Below are 14,185 nucleotides of genomic sequence, written 5' to 3'. Positions count from 1 at the left end.
ATTGCACATAGATCTTTTTATTCACATTTGCAGACAATGGTGAATGCAAAGCAGAAGTAATAAATATCACTTGCTAAATTTCAAATCTTTTTAAAATATTTACTCATTTCTCCCAGTTTTATAGATATATAAAAGAGAAGTCAGGCTGCTTCACACTGCTCTACCACCACCATTACCATTTGTATATATTTTGTGAATCAAATGCAGCATTTTGTTTGTAGGTTTTAAAGCCTGACAGTCAGAATGTACAATTTAAAATTATTTAATTGGGAAGGCTCTTGCTAAGCAATTTCTAAATAGTCTATGCAAAGCTCTCTCCATTTTTGGGGATTTTAATGGTAAATTAAAGTAACTGTCAGTCCATTGTGGTCATCATCACTGATAGTTTAGAATAAACACCACAGGGAACATGTCATATTGTGGAAAAAGTCAGAATGCATGACCATACAATTACAAAGTCAAAAAGGTGTCTACATCTTCAGGTAACTACAAAAAAATGGAATATTTCTAAACCTGACATATACAGCAAGAGTTCCCTGAATGCCTAATTACCTGATAATATTGAGAGTTTCTAAGACTGTAAAAGTGCTATTGAGTGCCTGCCCCTTAATAGCAGGGAGTTGCTCCTTTTTGTCAGATTAATGTGAATCAGAAAAACTACTTTGACTGTCTTCTCTGCACTAGGAGCATCTCTCCTGCCGTAGAACCTCATTCCCTGAAAATGTACACCCATGCAAAGTCCTTCTCTACCCCCTTCTTGGTCAGGAGCACTACTCAGCTGTTGAGCGGATCACTGTCTGCAGTGGTGCTAAAACCACCAGAGACACTGACACATAAGAGCCTCAGCAGTTTGGCAACCCCATGTCCCCGGACCTCATTTACTCCTAGCTACAGCTTCCAAGCCAGTGCCATTTCAAGGGACATTGACATAGCAGCCAAGTTCACAGGGGCTGGGTCTCCCTTGGTAGTAGTGGCTGGCTCTGTGACTGTGACTGCGACCGTGTTTGGAATCCTCATCATTGGTTATGCCAGGAATCTTTCTCTGAAGCAACAGCTCTTCTCCTATGCCATTCTGGGCTTAGGTCATGGGGCTCTTTTGCCTGATGGTGGCCTTTCTCATCTTCTTTGCCATGTGAAGGAGCTTTCTCCACCTCCCATAGGTTTTTTTCCCATGTCTTGTCTGTCCTGTATGTTCCTTTTTCTATACCTCCCAGGCAGCCAGGGGAAAGTGGCTGGGTCAGTTTGACAGAGGGAAGACAGACAAATACTATATTAATAAGAAAAAGAAAGAAAGAAAAACTACTGTGGTTTTCTGATGCATTGAAGTTATTGACTCTAAAAGCTGAAATCAGAGAGGAGAAAAAAACTTAGTAAGAAGTTGTATTATTTCATATCAAAGTCATCTCGGTGCCTTTTTCACCACTAGGAAGATCTCAAGAGTGTCCATGCAATATAGGTATTTTAAAAATGAAATTTAGGAACTATGTGCTCATCAGGAAATGAACACAGAGGCAGCAAAAAATTATAGACACCATTTTTTAGCGTGGCTGCTCACTGAGAAATGGGAGTACTGGTCATACAATATGCAAAGCCTAAGAGCAATGAATACAGAGATTATGCCCAATAATTTAGATTCTATTTTGTTTTTACTTTTTTCTATACTGAATTTTTCTCTGTCCCCTTTCATCTCAGCTGTCTGATAAGCTTCCTAATATCCTTTATATTTAAACTGAAGTATTTGTTCATTATTGGGGCACCTGAATGGCTCAGTCGGTTAAGTGTCCAACTCTTGATTTTGGCTCAAGTCATGATCTCATGTTTGTGAGATCGAGCCCCATGTCGGGCTCTGTGCTGACAGTGTGGAGTCTGCTTGGGATACTCTCTAGCTCTCTGTCTGTCTCTCTGTCTCTCTGTCTCTCTCTCTCACTCTCTCTACTCCTACACTGCTTAAATTATTTCTCTCTCTCAAAATAAATAAATAAACTTAAGAAAATTAAAATGAATGTCTTCAATTCCTATTTGCAAGTCCCCAATTCTTACCAAATAATATTTCACATAAGTCACTGGATGAAGCTTGGAATTCTACTTCTGTTGTAAGACTATATTTTGTTCTTATTTAGTGTCATCACAGACACTAACTTATTCTCTGATTAGACCTTGATCTCATAATTTAACAATGAAACCTCATATTACTTTTCAGTAAACTCTCCAGTACAATCAGAAGTAATCAACAAATCCCTTATTCCTATAGGCCTCACCCACCATAACAGTTAAGTGCAGCCATATTTCACTAATCACTTCATCTCAGGCAACAGGGGATAGCTTAAGTAAGCATTTGTCTTTGCGCACTGTGGATTATCTGTGTCTCAGTTTTCCAAATATTATGAGGTCAATATTTGCAATCAGGTTGTATAATCATTTTCAAATTTATAAGATTAATGCTTTATGTCCTGGGGCCACTCCTTATAATGCATGTGATAGTTGATGACCTGTTACTATAACTATTCTTGATATTTCACATAGAAAGAAATGAGTTAAAATGGTGTTGTCTGCAAGGATGGGCTATAGAAGCAAAATAATATTAGCAGTTACTCCTTTTTCTTAGAGAACTGATTCCCAAAAGGAAGCCAGAATAATCATCCCTATATCATCAGCTAAGAGGGTGTGATCTGAACATTTTCTGTCTTTTAAAAATTATTTTCTTCGTACAAATTATATGTACTTGAGGATGTTTTGCAAACCGTATAGCAGAACAGAAATGCTATGTCGCATGATTATATATAGCACAGTACTAGAAGCTTCTGAAATTCCATGGAAAATTACAGTTAACTCCTGTTTTGAAATATAATGTGGATGCAGTCATTGTAGAGGAAAGATATTAGTTCTCAATATCTTCTTTCATTAGAAAGGGAAGATTGAATAAAATCACTATGCAAAACTAATTGTTTTTAAAGTTAAATAATAGAAAAAAACCTAAATAATATATCACATATTTTCCTGTCATGCAAGACAATTTAGTCTCTAAATGTCATTACTGATGATAAAAGCATTTTTAAGGTCAACAGACAGCTCCACTTTCATAAAAACATCAGTATTTTGGGGAAAAAGAAAAGGAATCTGCAGAATTCCCAAAACTAAAACTATTGGTATCCAAACTTCTATGAAATGTTTAATGTCAAGAAGCACTGTTACTCTGAAAGTATGATCCCTAGGTAAGGACTGGAGCACACAAAACAAAATCAGAAAGGGGAATTTTTGGTTACTATTTTTGTCTCTGATCAATGGAATTTTAAGCTTAAGGAAGATAAAAAAATATACTCAGATAAAATTAAACATATGAGTGGGGAACAGGAATTGAAAACAAATGAAGATTGTGATGTGACTAATAATTTTTTTGATGAAAATAATAGGAAAAAGGTAAAACCTTTCATATTCCAGATATCAATGTTTCTTTGTATGGGAATTTTAACAAAAGAAGTATTAAAACAACTTCATAGAAAATAAAAAAAATAGTTAACATTTATTGAAGTCATCTGACATACTACTCACTTCACATACCTATAACTACATGAATAGTATCTACATATGTACACATATATACACACACATATGCAGATACACACATTTGGTGGCTTAGAGTTCAGTATCTTAAAGTTCACAGCTATGTGAGAGTTGATACCAAAATTCATGGGCCCATCCACCGGGTGAATCTTGAGAATGATTCTAGTATATGGAATTCATAACAGAAATATGATAAAAGAAAATGAACTTTCTCCCCCAAATAACCCATCCATTATTTGGAGTATGGGTGTAATAGTAAAAAATGATAGATAACATAGATAGATATTTAGATAAATAGATGATAGAGAGATAGAGAAATCCACAGGCATAAAACATCCTAAAAGTTATTCCAAAGGAAAGAAGGAAAAGACTAGGTAAGAGCTGTGGAGTATTATCATGTGGCCACAAGACAGGATGCTTTAGGTAGGCAGAGTGTGGTTTTTCTACCACAGTTAAAAACATATATGTAAATTGTTTTTGAAAAAAGGAAATTTTCAAATATCTGCATGTCCATGTAGCAGTTCAACGAGCTAAACACAAGATTTGCAACACTGCTAAATTAAATAAACAGTATGTTTTAATGCACAAATTATAAGAGGAGACAATCATACATTGGACTTAATTCTGACCAAAAATACAGAACAGACTAGTGATAGAAAAGTGAAATAAATACAAGTAATAGTCATATCATCACAGATACTAAAATAGTAAAATTAAGAAATCTTCAACAAACAATATATTCCCTTATTTAATTGAGCAAAAGAGCTTTCTAAAGATTCAGATAAAATATTTGAGTTTACCTAAGAAGTTTTTTTTTATTTCAAAAGAAAAAAACTGACAATAAGTTAAAAACACCAACAGATATAAAATTTGACATGGATGTTATCCTTCAAGTAACATATCCATGTTACTATAAAGACACCACATCTTAAGAGCAAATCTTCAAAAACTATATGTAGATCATATGATCAATAATAAAACAAAAAAATCAAACATATAAGTTCACCTAGAAAGAATCTTCTGAGGTCTTAATAAACTGTTACATAAAGGAATATTATCTAATTTAGAAGTGCATATTTTTAGAAAGGAATGATAAGGAATCGTAACTTCTGGGTGGATGATAAGGATAGCAATAAGTCTTCCAAAATCTTTACGTTGAAAAAAGACTTCCAGATTGTTACATGTGCAATGCCAAACTTATACCATTTGAAGAATAAAGTTAATAAACATTAGTGATGGTTATCTAATTTTGAATTAATTGGGGGGATTTTTTAACAGTATTATATGAGAAATATAATGCTTTTTGCATTTTCATATGCTGATGGATTTGGTTTGGGGTAGACTCCAAACAAATCTTTTGAAGCAGAGGAAAAAAAAATTAAAAAGCACAATCCTCTTTTTATCACCATAGTGCAGCAGCAGAAAATTCAACACTTAATAAGTTGCTACTAAAACCTTAAAACACTCAAGTGTTTACCATTTACCATTAACCCAGGTGAATAACCTCTGATAACAATCTTCAAATATGTAACTCAAGAGTCTTCCTTTTGCTCTTATTGCAAAGGTGACCATAAAAACAGGCCCACATGGCAGATCTTGTCCATAGTTATTCAGAGACATTAGTCTCTGCCACTTTCTAAATATGATATTCAAGTTTTCCATAGTCTTCTCCGTCCCATAAAACTGATTTTACGGGTCAGAGGAAAACTCACATTAGTGAGTGGGAACTGAAAGCATATCTTTGGATACTGTGAGAAGATAATGGGGCCTGGAACTTCAATCTTGACAAGGAAACAGGATGACACTGACTAGAGGTGGATGCACTCTGGGTGAAGTCTGGGACTAGGATCATGTTTCCTCACAAGTGAAAGGAAACAAAAGAAGATCCAACTGTCTCTTCAGGTTTGGGTCCATAATTCACTATTTGCCTTAGAAAAGGGAGAAAACAGAACTAATTTCATATCCAGAAGCCTAGTGAATCTGTACTGTTGAAGATTATTATGCAGTCTCCTTGAAGGTATCTACAAAGCAATATTGCCTCTGAGGTGTGGTCCTTGGGAAGTAGCTGGAGTGTGAGACAACTGTAAAATTATTTGTGGAGAAAAATGAACATAAAGAAAGGAAAACTTATGTGAAATGTGGACCTGCAGAACAAAATTACATCATACAAAAAGAAACCCAAAGCCATGCAGAAAAACCAACAAAAAAATAAATAAATTTCACAATGTTGAATTAAAAATACCAGAATGCTGTGAAGATATTAAAATAAGTGTACTTTTAAAGCTCAGAGTGACTATGAAGAAAATGGTGTCCATAAAACAAGATCAGAAAATAAGAAAAAGAAGAAAATTGTTAGAACAGAAAACAACTGAAATGAAAATAAGATGAAAGGATAAATAGTAGTTTGAGAACAGGGAAAGAGAGAATTAATGAATCAAAAGTTATAATTGAGATAATCATCCAAGGCATTACAAAATGAAAAACATAAAAGATAGATGGAGTAATTATGAGTTATATATCATGGAATTTCCAGTAAAAGAGAATAGAACAGTTGGGAGAACATCTGAATTCAAATAAACAATGTCTCAAAATTTTCTGTAATTAACAACAACAAAAAATGCATTAGAATGAAAATATATGCCACTGCTGTATAAGACAAATAAACATAAGGATAAAAAGCATGCTTAGGAAAAATAAATTAGAAGATAAAATCTCAAGGAAAATGGGAAAATACTCAAATACTACCTGAATTAGAAATCTGTTATCTGAAGTAGGACATCCTATCAGAACAATACATAGAATAGTTAGGATAGTGAAAGAAAATAAATCACAGTATTTGCCTCTATATCTAGCTAAATTAATATCGAGAAAGGAAACAAAACATTTTCACCAATAGAGTTTATAACTCCAGACATTTGTTGAAAATTTACTAAATGAGGTACTTGGGCAAGAAAAGATGCAAACACACTAAAAAGTGAGGAGCAAAAAATAATAGCGGGCAAAACATAAATAAAACATTTCAATAAATTAGATTAAGTATACAAAAAGTATAAAGCATAAGTATAAGGCTTATAAAATAAATAAATTATTTTCGTTTATTTTGAAACAAAGTAGAAATACAATTTTGTAGGACAAAACTTAAAGGACGGATAGGGAATATTTGACAAATTTTATAACATGCCAGCCTCTTTAACATGAATGAAGTAGAAAAACATTAAAAAATAAAGTATGTTTAAGAGGTAGGAAAAGTTAGTAAAAGTATATAAGTGGAGTGTACAGTTTTCCAGCTTTGTAAAAATGAAAGGAGAAAAGGATTAATTTTTAATCCAATAGGACACAGAAAAAAGGAAGAATAAAAAATCCTTGATAGTGTTTAGATTTCTTCAGACAAAAACTGTATATATATTTTATCACATACTTCAGTATGTCACAATAGCAATAATGGAAAAGTTACTGGAGAAATTTCCAATAGTAAAACAATTAAAATGAAAAACATATTTGTAAACTAAAATGAATGTATAAAACCGTAATTTATCAGATTAAAACAGTATGCTGGCTTTAAGTTTCAAATACTATTTGAAGAATAGTCTATTTGAAATTAACTGTGGTGCATGTGGAAAAAGATCCTGTGAGTTATAATTGACCACAAGTCAATAATAATTTATAAAATTTTTAAAAGAAATAACATAATAACCAATGCACAATGTAAATTAAGTAACAAAAGATTCATAACATTTATTCAGTTCTTAAAATGCTTCAGGAACTAGATCAAGCACTTCATATATTATACATTAGCTCATTTGATTCTCACATAACCCTATGACACATGTGTTACTAATAATTATCATTTGTATCGTGCAAAGAAAAAACCAAAATACAGATTGTTAAGTAACCTAACCAAGGCACACAAATATTAGGTGAAGAAACCAAGAATCAAACCTAGGTAGGTTGGTTCCAAAGTCTGCAATCTAAACCGCAATGCTCTATGGCCTTTCATACTGTTATCTCTCACTAATTGCCAAGCACCAGTATCTTCACTTTTAACCACTATACTATCCTCCATTGCATAATGTGATTCTGCTTTGTTAAAAATACAATGTGCTGATTAAAGGGATTTTGGTGGATTAAAATATCTCTCCTTCTTTCTTCCTTTCCTTTCTTTCTTTCTTTCTTTCTTTCTTTCTTTCTTTCTTTCTTTCCCTCCCACAAGATGTGAGATCAGCCATCTTTCCTTTTGAATCTTGGATGATCCAGCAGCTTTCTTTTACTGGTATAATGTATCCTCTGAGGACCCTGAAACCTTCATTTTGCAAGTAAATACAGTTTAGCTTCCTTGAAGATGAGAAATCATGTAAACAGAGACATCACACAGATGAAGAATATCCAGACACCCAGCAAAAGCTCCAGACATATAATTGAGATCATCTGTGTGGGATCATCCAGTCCCAGACAACTGTCACTGCATGAGTTAACATGGGCAAGATGAGCAAAAGAACCGAGCCCAGCTTGACCCCAGCTCACCAAACCGTCTACTGATAGAAAAGTGAGCAAAGAAATGGTGTTTGTTTAGAGCTACTAAGTTTTGCAGTGGGCTTGCAATACAGGGAATTTATCCTAAAATTTTATGAAGTCTTCTGTGATTTTGCTAATCAGATACATCTTATATATCGAATCTATTTCGGAACTCCACAACTGCAAAATATCTTTGACAAGATATGTCTATAGGCTGATAATCATAATGATGATGTATTCAGATACATATGCAGGTAAAAAAAAAAATAGCTGCTTTAAACTATTATCCTAGACTCAGAAACTCCTGGAAATATGACCCAGGACTACTGCCTCCAGAAATAAATGTGGAGTGATATGTTATCTGTGTTTTACCAAGCTGGGCAGTTGCATCTAGCTACCAATTTTTTTAAATATTTTTAAATGTTTATTTATTTTGAGAGAGAGAGAGAGAGCACAAACAAGAGAGGGGAGGAGAGAGGGAGAGAGGGAATTCTAAGCAGCCCTGCACTGTCAGGGCAGAGCCCATCGTGGGGCTCGCACTCATAAACAATGAGATCATTACCTGAGCCAAAATCAAGAGTCAGATGCTTGGGCTGCTTGGGTGGCCCAGTTGATTAAGCATCCGACTTCATCTCAGGTCATGATCTCATCGCTCGTGAGTTCAAGCCCCATGTTGGGCCCTGTGCTGACAGCTCAGAGCCTGGAGCCTGCTTCAGATTCTGTGTCTCCCTTTCTTTCTGCCCTTTTCCTGCTCATGCTCTGTCTCTCTCTCTCAAATATAAGTAAATGTTAAAAAAATTGTTTTTAAATAAAAAGACTCAGTTAGGCGCCCCTAGCTGTCAGAATTCTTTATTGTGATCTGCTGACTGGTGAACTGCAGCTGTGATGGGAGGCATATGCCTTTATGCATACTCCTTGATGGGCTCTGTGACATGCAGAGTATAATAAATAGGAAAGAAATGGCAGGGATAGATTTAATTAATTGAAATGAAAAGAACTGTCCTCAACCCTGTCTTTTATAGAAAAGTGCACCTATACAGTGAAGACACCTGCAAGTTTTGCTTGAGATGGAGCCTCACCTCCCAAAGCAACTGCAGGTCAGAGTGCTGTATTGCCTATTGCATGTCATTCAAATGGAAGCAAAAATTTCTTGTGAATTTTCATGGATTCTAAACTTAGTATCAACTGAAATTGAATCAATGGCTGTGTCACAGGCAGATTAGAGGAAAACATGGAATTGACACAAAGACCCCTCTTCAATATAGCAAAATATTTATGAGGTAAGAGGCAACATGGGAAGAAAGGAATGATAAAACTTTGATCCCTGGGCGGTAACCTGTCCATCTGTGATCTGAGATGGTAAAAATTTTGCCAAGGAAATTATATGACATACTTGACTACAATTGAATAGGAAAAAAAGAGGCAAACAATGAAAATGACCACCCCTGCCCAAAGATACAGTGACTATATTGGCAAAAATTAAACTATTAACTAGAGAATAACAGTAAAAATTTTAAGATCAGTACTTGGGGAAAAAAAGTAATGATTCATGTTGATGTTCCAGTAATCTTTTGAAGATTGGAAGATAATTGAATTTAATCTAATAATTTGATGCTTGGACATTACAGAATGAAGACATCTACTTGGAGTGAGTATCTCCTAAAATTAGTTGTGGTTTTGTCATTCATCCCATTAATGACCAATATGTGACAGATATATCTTCTTCAAAATGGTAAAAGGCAATCAAGCAAGTACTCACAAGAAAGAATTGTCCTTGTCTCCTCTTCCATGTTAAAATGGAACATTTCTATTGAACAATAAAATGCTTATAGTGGCAACTTTATTGGATCAGTTATACAGTAATCAAAATAGAGTTGTCCCTGATGACATGCTCCTTCCCCAAACAATGTTGGTGTAATAATTCAGAGAAACTCCAATCTTTCTATTTAGGGGACAAAAGAGCATTACAATATAGTAAAGGATTAATTTCTCAATATTTTCTGTAAAGTTTGAGAATGTGTAAAAGGTTAGAGCAATTTTTAAAAGGGCAAAAAAAGAGAATGGGAAATGAAGCCTAAGGATAATGGTTGAAAAAAGAAGGCATATTAAGTCAAGTAGAGTTGTGCTGCCATGTTTTTAAAAGGAGAGAATTAAAATGGAAAAAAAATAGATACCCACAAAGCATCTACCTTAAAAGTCATCTCCCTTAAAGGATCTTGTTATATTCAATCTATCCTTACCTGGATGACTTTAAAATAGGAAAAAAGAAAAAAAGAACTAAATAAGAGGGCTGAAACATGGTGCAAAATTAATCTCATCTGTGAAGTCTGACTTACTCCAGGAACTTGTTACTGTTTTCCCCAGCATGATCTTAAGGCTATGTTAAATTTTTAGGTTGAATACCAGGGCACGTGGAGCATTTCCTCTTTGGCTTGTTGGATAAAGGTAACTAATATACCAGCATCCCTACCTATGGCAGTGAGGAGACCCTACAGGGACTTTGGTAGGATTGGATAGTTATGAAAATGCTTTCTTGAAAAGTATTCAATGAATGAAGTTATTCATGAGTGAAATACAATTGCAGATCAAAATCCTGGAAGCTGAAAGGTATTTACCTAAATTCATGTTTCACGATAAATGTGATCTAAGTGGCAAACATTGCTGTTATCTCCTTTAGGTCAAATTTCAGGCAAGCCTATCCTCATTCAGAATAAATTGGACATGTAAAATGAACCATCCTAGGCTTATTTGTCAATAAATATTAGGCAATATAGAATTCCCAAGGGCAGGGGCACCTGGGTGGTTCAGTCAGTTGAGTATCTGACTTCAGCTCAGGTGATGATCTCACAGTTTGTGAGTTTGAGCCTTGTGTCAGGCTCTGTGCTAACAGCTCAGAGCCTGGAGCCTGCTTCAGATTCTGTGTCTCCCTCTCTCTCTCCCCCTTCCCTGCTCGTACTCTGTCTCTCTCTCTCAAAAATAAATAAACATTAAAAAATTAAAAAAAAAAAGAATTCCCAAGGGCAACAAAAAATTTCAACTTTGACATAAGAAATGGTAGAAGTGAAGGTAATAATATCAATGTACCCTATAGCAATTTGAGTTTGATGAATGAGAAAGGAAGAAGGCTTGTGAAGACTGATGTAGACTAACAAAGAATGAATAATGTAATGCAGTTGATAGGAGTATCTGATATAAACTATCCAAAAGATGCAACAAGCTAATGGAGACTGATATACTGTGATTGATTGTGTTGATGCTTTATTTTCATACTTTCAACAGAAGAAAATAAAACTCACATTTGCCTTTACATAGGTAGAAATTCAACACATTTTTACCACATTGTCAAAGGTATTGTCATGTACTATTATACTTTTATCATGTACTATTATACTTCTGTGAAGACAGATTTGAGCATGATATTGGTGAAGAAAAGACTGAATTATTGGGTTGTTGGCATTATAGTAACAGAATGAGGAAAAGAAGCAAAAAAAACCCTTGATAACAAAAGTTACACATAAGTTTTATAGAGAATTGTTAATAGATTTCAAAATTTCAGAAACGGTCTAAGACAATAAAATTTTGAAATGCATTTGGTGCCTCAAGAGAGCTTTACAAAAATAGGAACAAATTACTGTTTCTGAAGAATTTGACTAGTAATAAGACAGTCCAGCATTTAATGAATATATTTAATTCTTAATTATACACCCTCCTAATTTTGGGAATTTTATTGCCTATTTAAAATAAGCAAAGTGAAAGAAGAGCTAAGTGGACTAGGAAAAAGACAATTCAAATGGACATCTGAACAGAGTTTCATATTGTGGGATACAGAAAGTGCTGTAGCACAGCACTTGTGCTAGGCCACTGGGACCATAAGGACCAAATGAATATATGACGTTAGACATTTTACCAACTTGCCAACATACTCAATGAACTTTGTGACAGAAGTCAGTTTATGCTTCCCCAAATCCTTGTTATAGGCTACGATGATAATAGACTGCTACGTATTCCTCTTTCACCAAAAACTATTCACGTGGTATTGGGCTCTAGTGGAGACAGCACCCAGCAACTAAAGGCAAACAGGATAAAAATAATGAATTTACTTTCTTAATTATCTTGCATGGGATTCGTGGCTGGGAAAAAGGTTAGAATAATTCAGAGAAAGTGTGTCAGAAGACCAAAGGGAAACTCTGAGCCTATGATGAAGACATTTGAGACTCTCATTGGAAGTTTCCAAAGAAAGTTCATTTATCAAGTGAAAATTGTGTGTGTGTGTGTGTGTGTGTGTGTGTGTCTAAGTGCTGTATAGATATATTAATATGTGTTTATCTGTATATATATACTGAATACTGTAGCTGATGCCTCAGGAGAATCATCACATAATATGGCTACCATTTGCATGACAATTAACCAACCCTAGGATCTTCTTTCTCCATATGCCATTGCTGAATGACCTACCTCTATGGTTTTTTTTTTTGATAAAACAATGCAAGCAGCATGATGTACCTGTGACAACACTCAGAAAAAGGAATTTCAGCAATTCAGCTGGTGGAGGAAAAATATTCTTGGAAAAGTAGGAAAGGGCAAATTGGTACAGTAGGTTAAATTACTTGGAGTAGTACGTTCAGCTTTTTGTACAAAATCTGGGAGTTTATTCTAAGGAAATATGTGTGGATTTTAAAAAATTCTAGGGCAGTGGTGATAGCCTGCCTATGTGTTTGATTAAGTGAGTCATAGACAACTGGATACTTAAAAATACCAACTTGCAGAGATCTCTAATTTTGGAAGGACTTCTGGAATCCCAAGAAAGGAAGAAAAGGTAGTAGATGTGGAATGCTCCCTAAAAAACCTAGCAGAAAATTCTAAAGGAACAAGAATGGGATGTTTCGAAAAATATTTGAAGTAGCAAGCTGAGTATAAGAGATGAGTTTCCATAGGGGCAGTTCACTGAAAGAAGATATATTTCTTTGTTCTCAGTTGAGGTACCAATAGTTGCCTATGACTCTTCAGAATGATGATAAGAAAAGATCTTTTTTTTTTCTTTTTTTAACTTGCGATGGTATGAATTCCACAGGGAGAGTCCAGCTGATTATTATCAGGCAGATCATTTTGAACCATTACTTAAAGCTTCTGGAGGATTTCTAAGGGTTCTGATAGGCATTAGTACATTCTCCACTTTTTTTGTTATTGTTGTTGTAAATGTCTATACTGGAACAATGGTCAAAATGTTACAGAAATATAGGAACAATTTGAATCATTTCAATTTGGAGCACCCATATATATTTTCTCCTCTTAAGGGACCTACTTCACAATGACTGTGATATACTGATCTGCTAAAAGCACCATATTATTTGGAGATTTTTTTTTTTTTCTTTTCAACTTTTTTTTTTATTTTTATTTTTGGGACAGAGAGAGACAGAGCATGAACGGGGGAGGGGCAGAGAGAGAGGGAGACACAGAATCGGAAACAGGCTCCAGGCTCCGAGCCATCAGTCCAGAGCCTGACGCGGGGCTCGAACTCACGGACCGCGAGATCGTGACCTGGCTGAAGTCGGACGCTTAACCGACTGCGCCACCCAGGCGCCCCTGGAGATATTTCTTTCATTCTCACCTTCAGAGTGGTGCTTTGAAAAGAAATTGAAAGGGTCAATGAAAACATTTGCTAAAAAATGGAACACGGAACAAAGAGCTTATCTGCATTCAGGTGACTGGTTTTAATGCTTAAATAGGGAGGATATAAAAGGAATATTTTTGGGTGCAGAAATGGGGAATGCATATGTAGCAGATGATGTCATAATACAAATCTTTGTCTTTTCCACTTGACATTTTTTTTCTATTGTAATATAGTATCCCTTGGTACCAAGGCCTTGATTCAGTTTGTTGGCTCCTATTAAGAGAGACATTTTGGCACATGACATTAACTCTAAGACTCTTGTAGCACTTATTTCAAAAGAATTGTTGGGTTAGATAGGCCTTATGTTGGCAGCTCTGACTTTTTTTTGGTATGTAGGGTATCTGTGGCTCACAAATCCAAGAATGAGAATGGATGAAAGAAAAGACATTGGTACAGTTACACCTTTTCCCAACTTTATGGTTGTGGATTGTGCCTGAGCCC

The 14,185-nt window shown here is 34.9% G+C and overlaps 1 pseudogene; it reads left to right on the top strand.

Annotated features, from left to right (window-relative positions):
- The first annotated feature begins 706 nt into the window (after nucleotides 1-706).
- Nucleotides 707-1,136, top strand: LOC125934189 (ATP synthase F(0) complex subunit C2, mitochondrial-like; annotated as a pseudogene).
- The last annotated feature ends 13,049 nt before the right edge of the window (nucleotides 1,137-14,185 follow it).

This window comes from Panthera uncia (assembly GCF_023721935.1).
Source record: "Panthera uncia isolate 11264 chromosome A1 unlocalized genomic scaffold, Puncia_PCG_1.0 HiC_scaffold_16, whole genome shotgun sequence".
NCBI lineage: Eukaryota > Metazoa > Chordata > Mammalia > Carnivora > Felidae > Panthera > Panthera uncia.
This window is presented reverse-complemented; position numbering and strand designations above follow the sequence as displayed.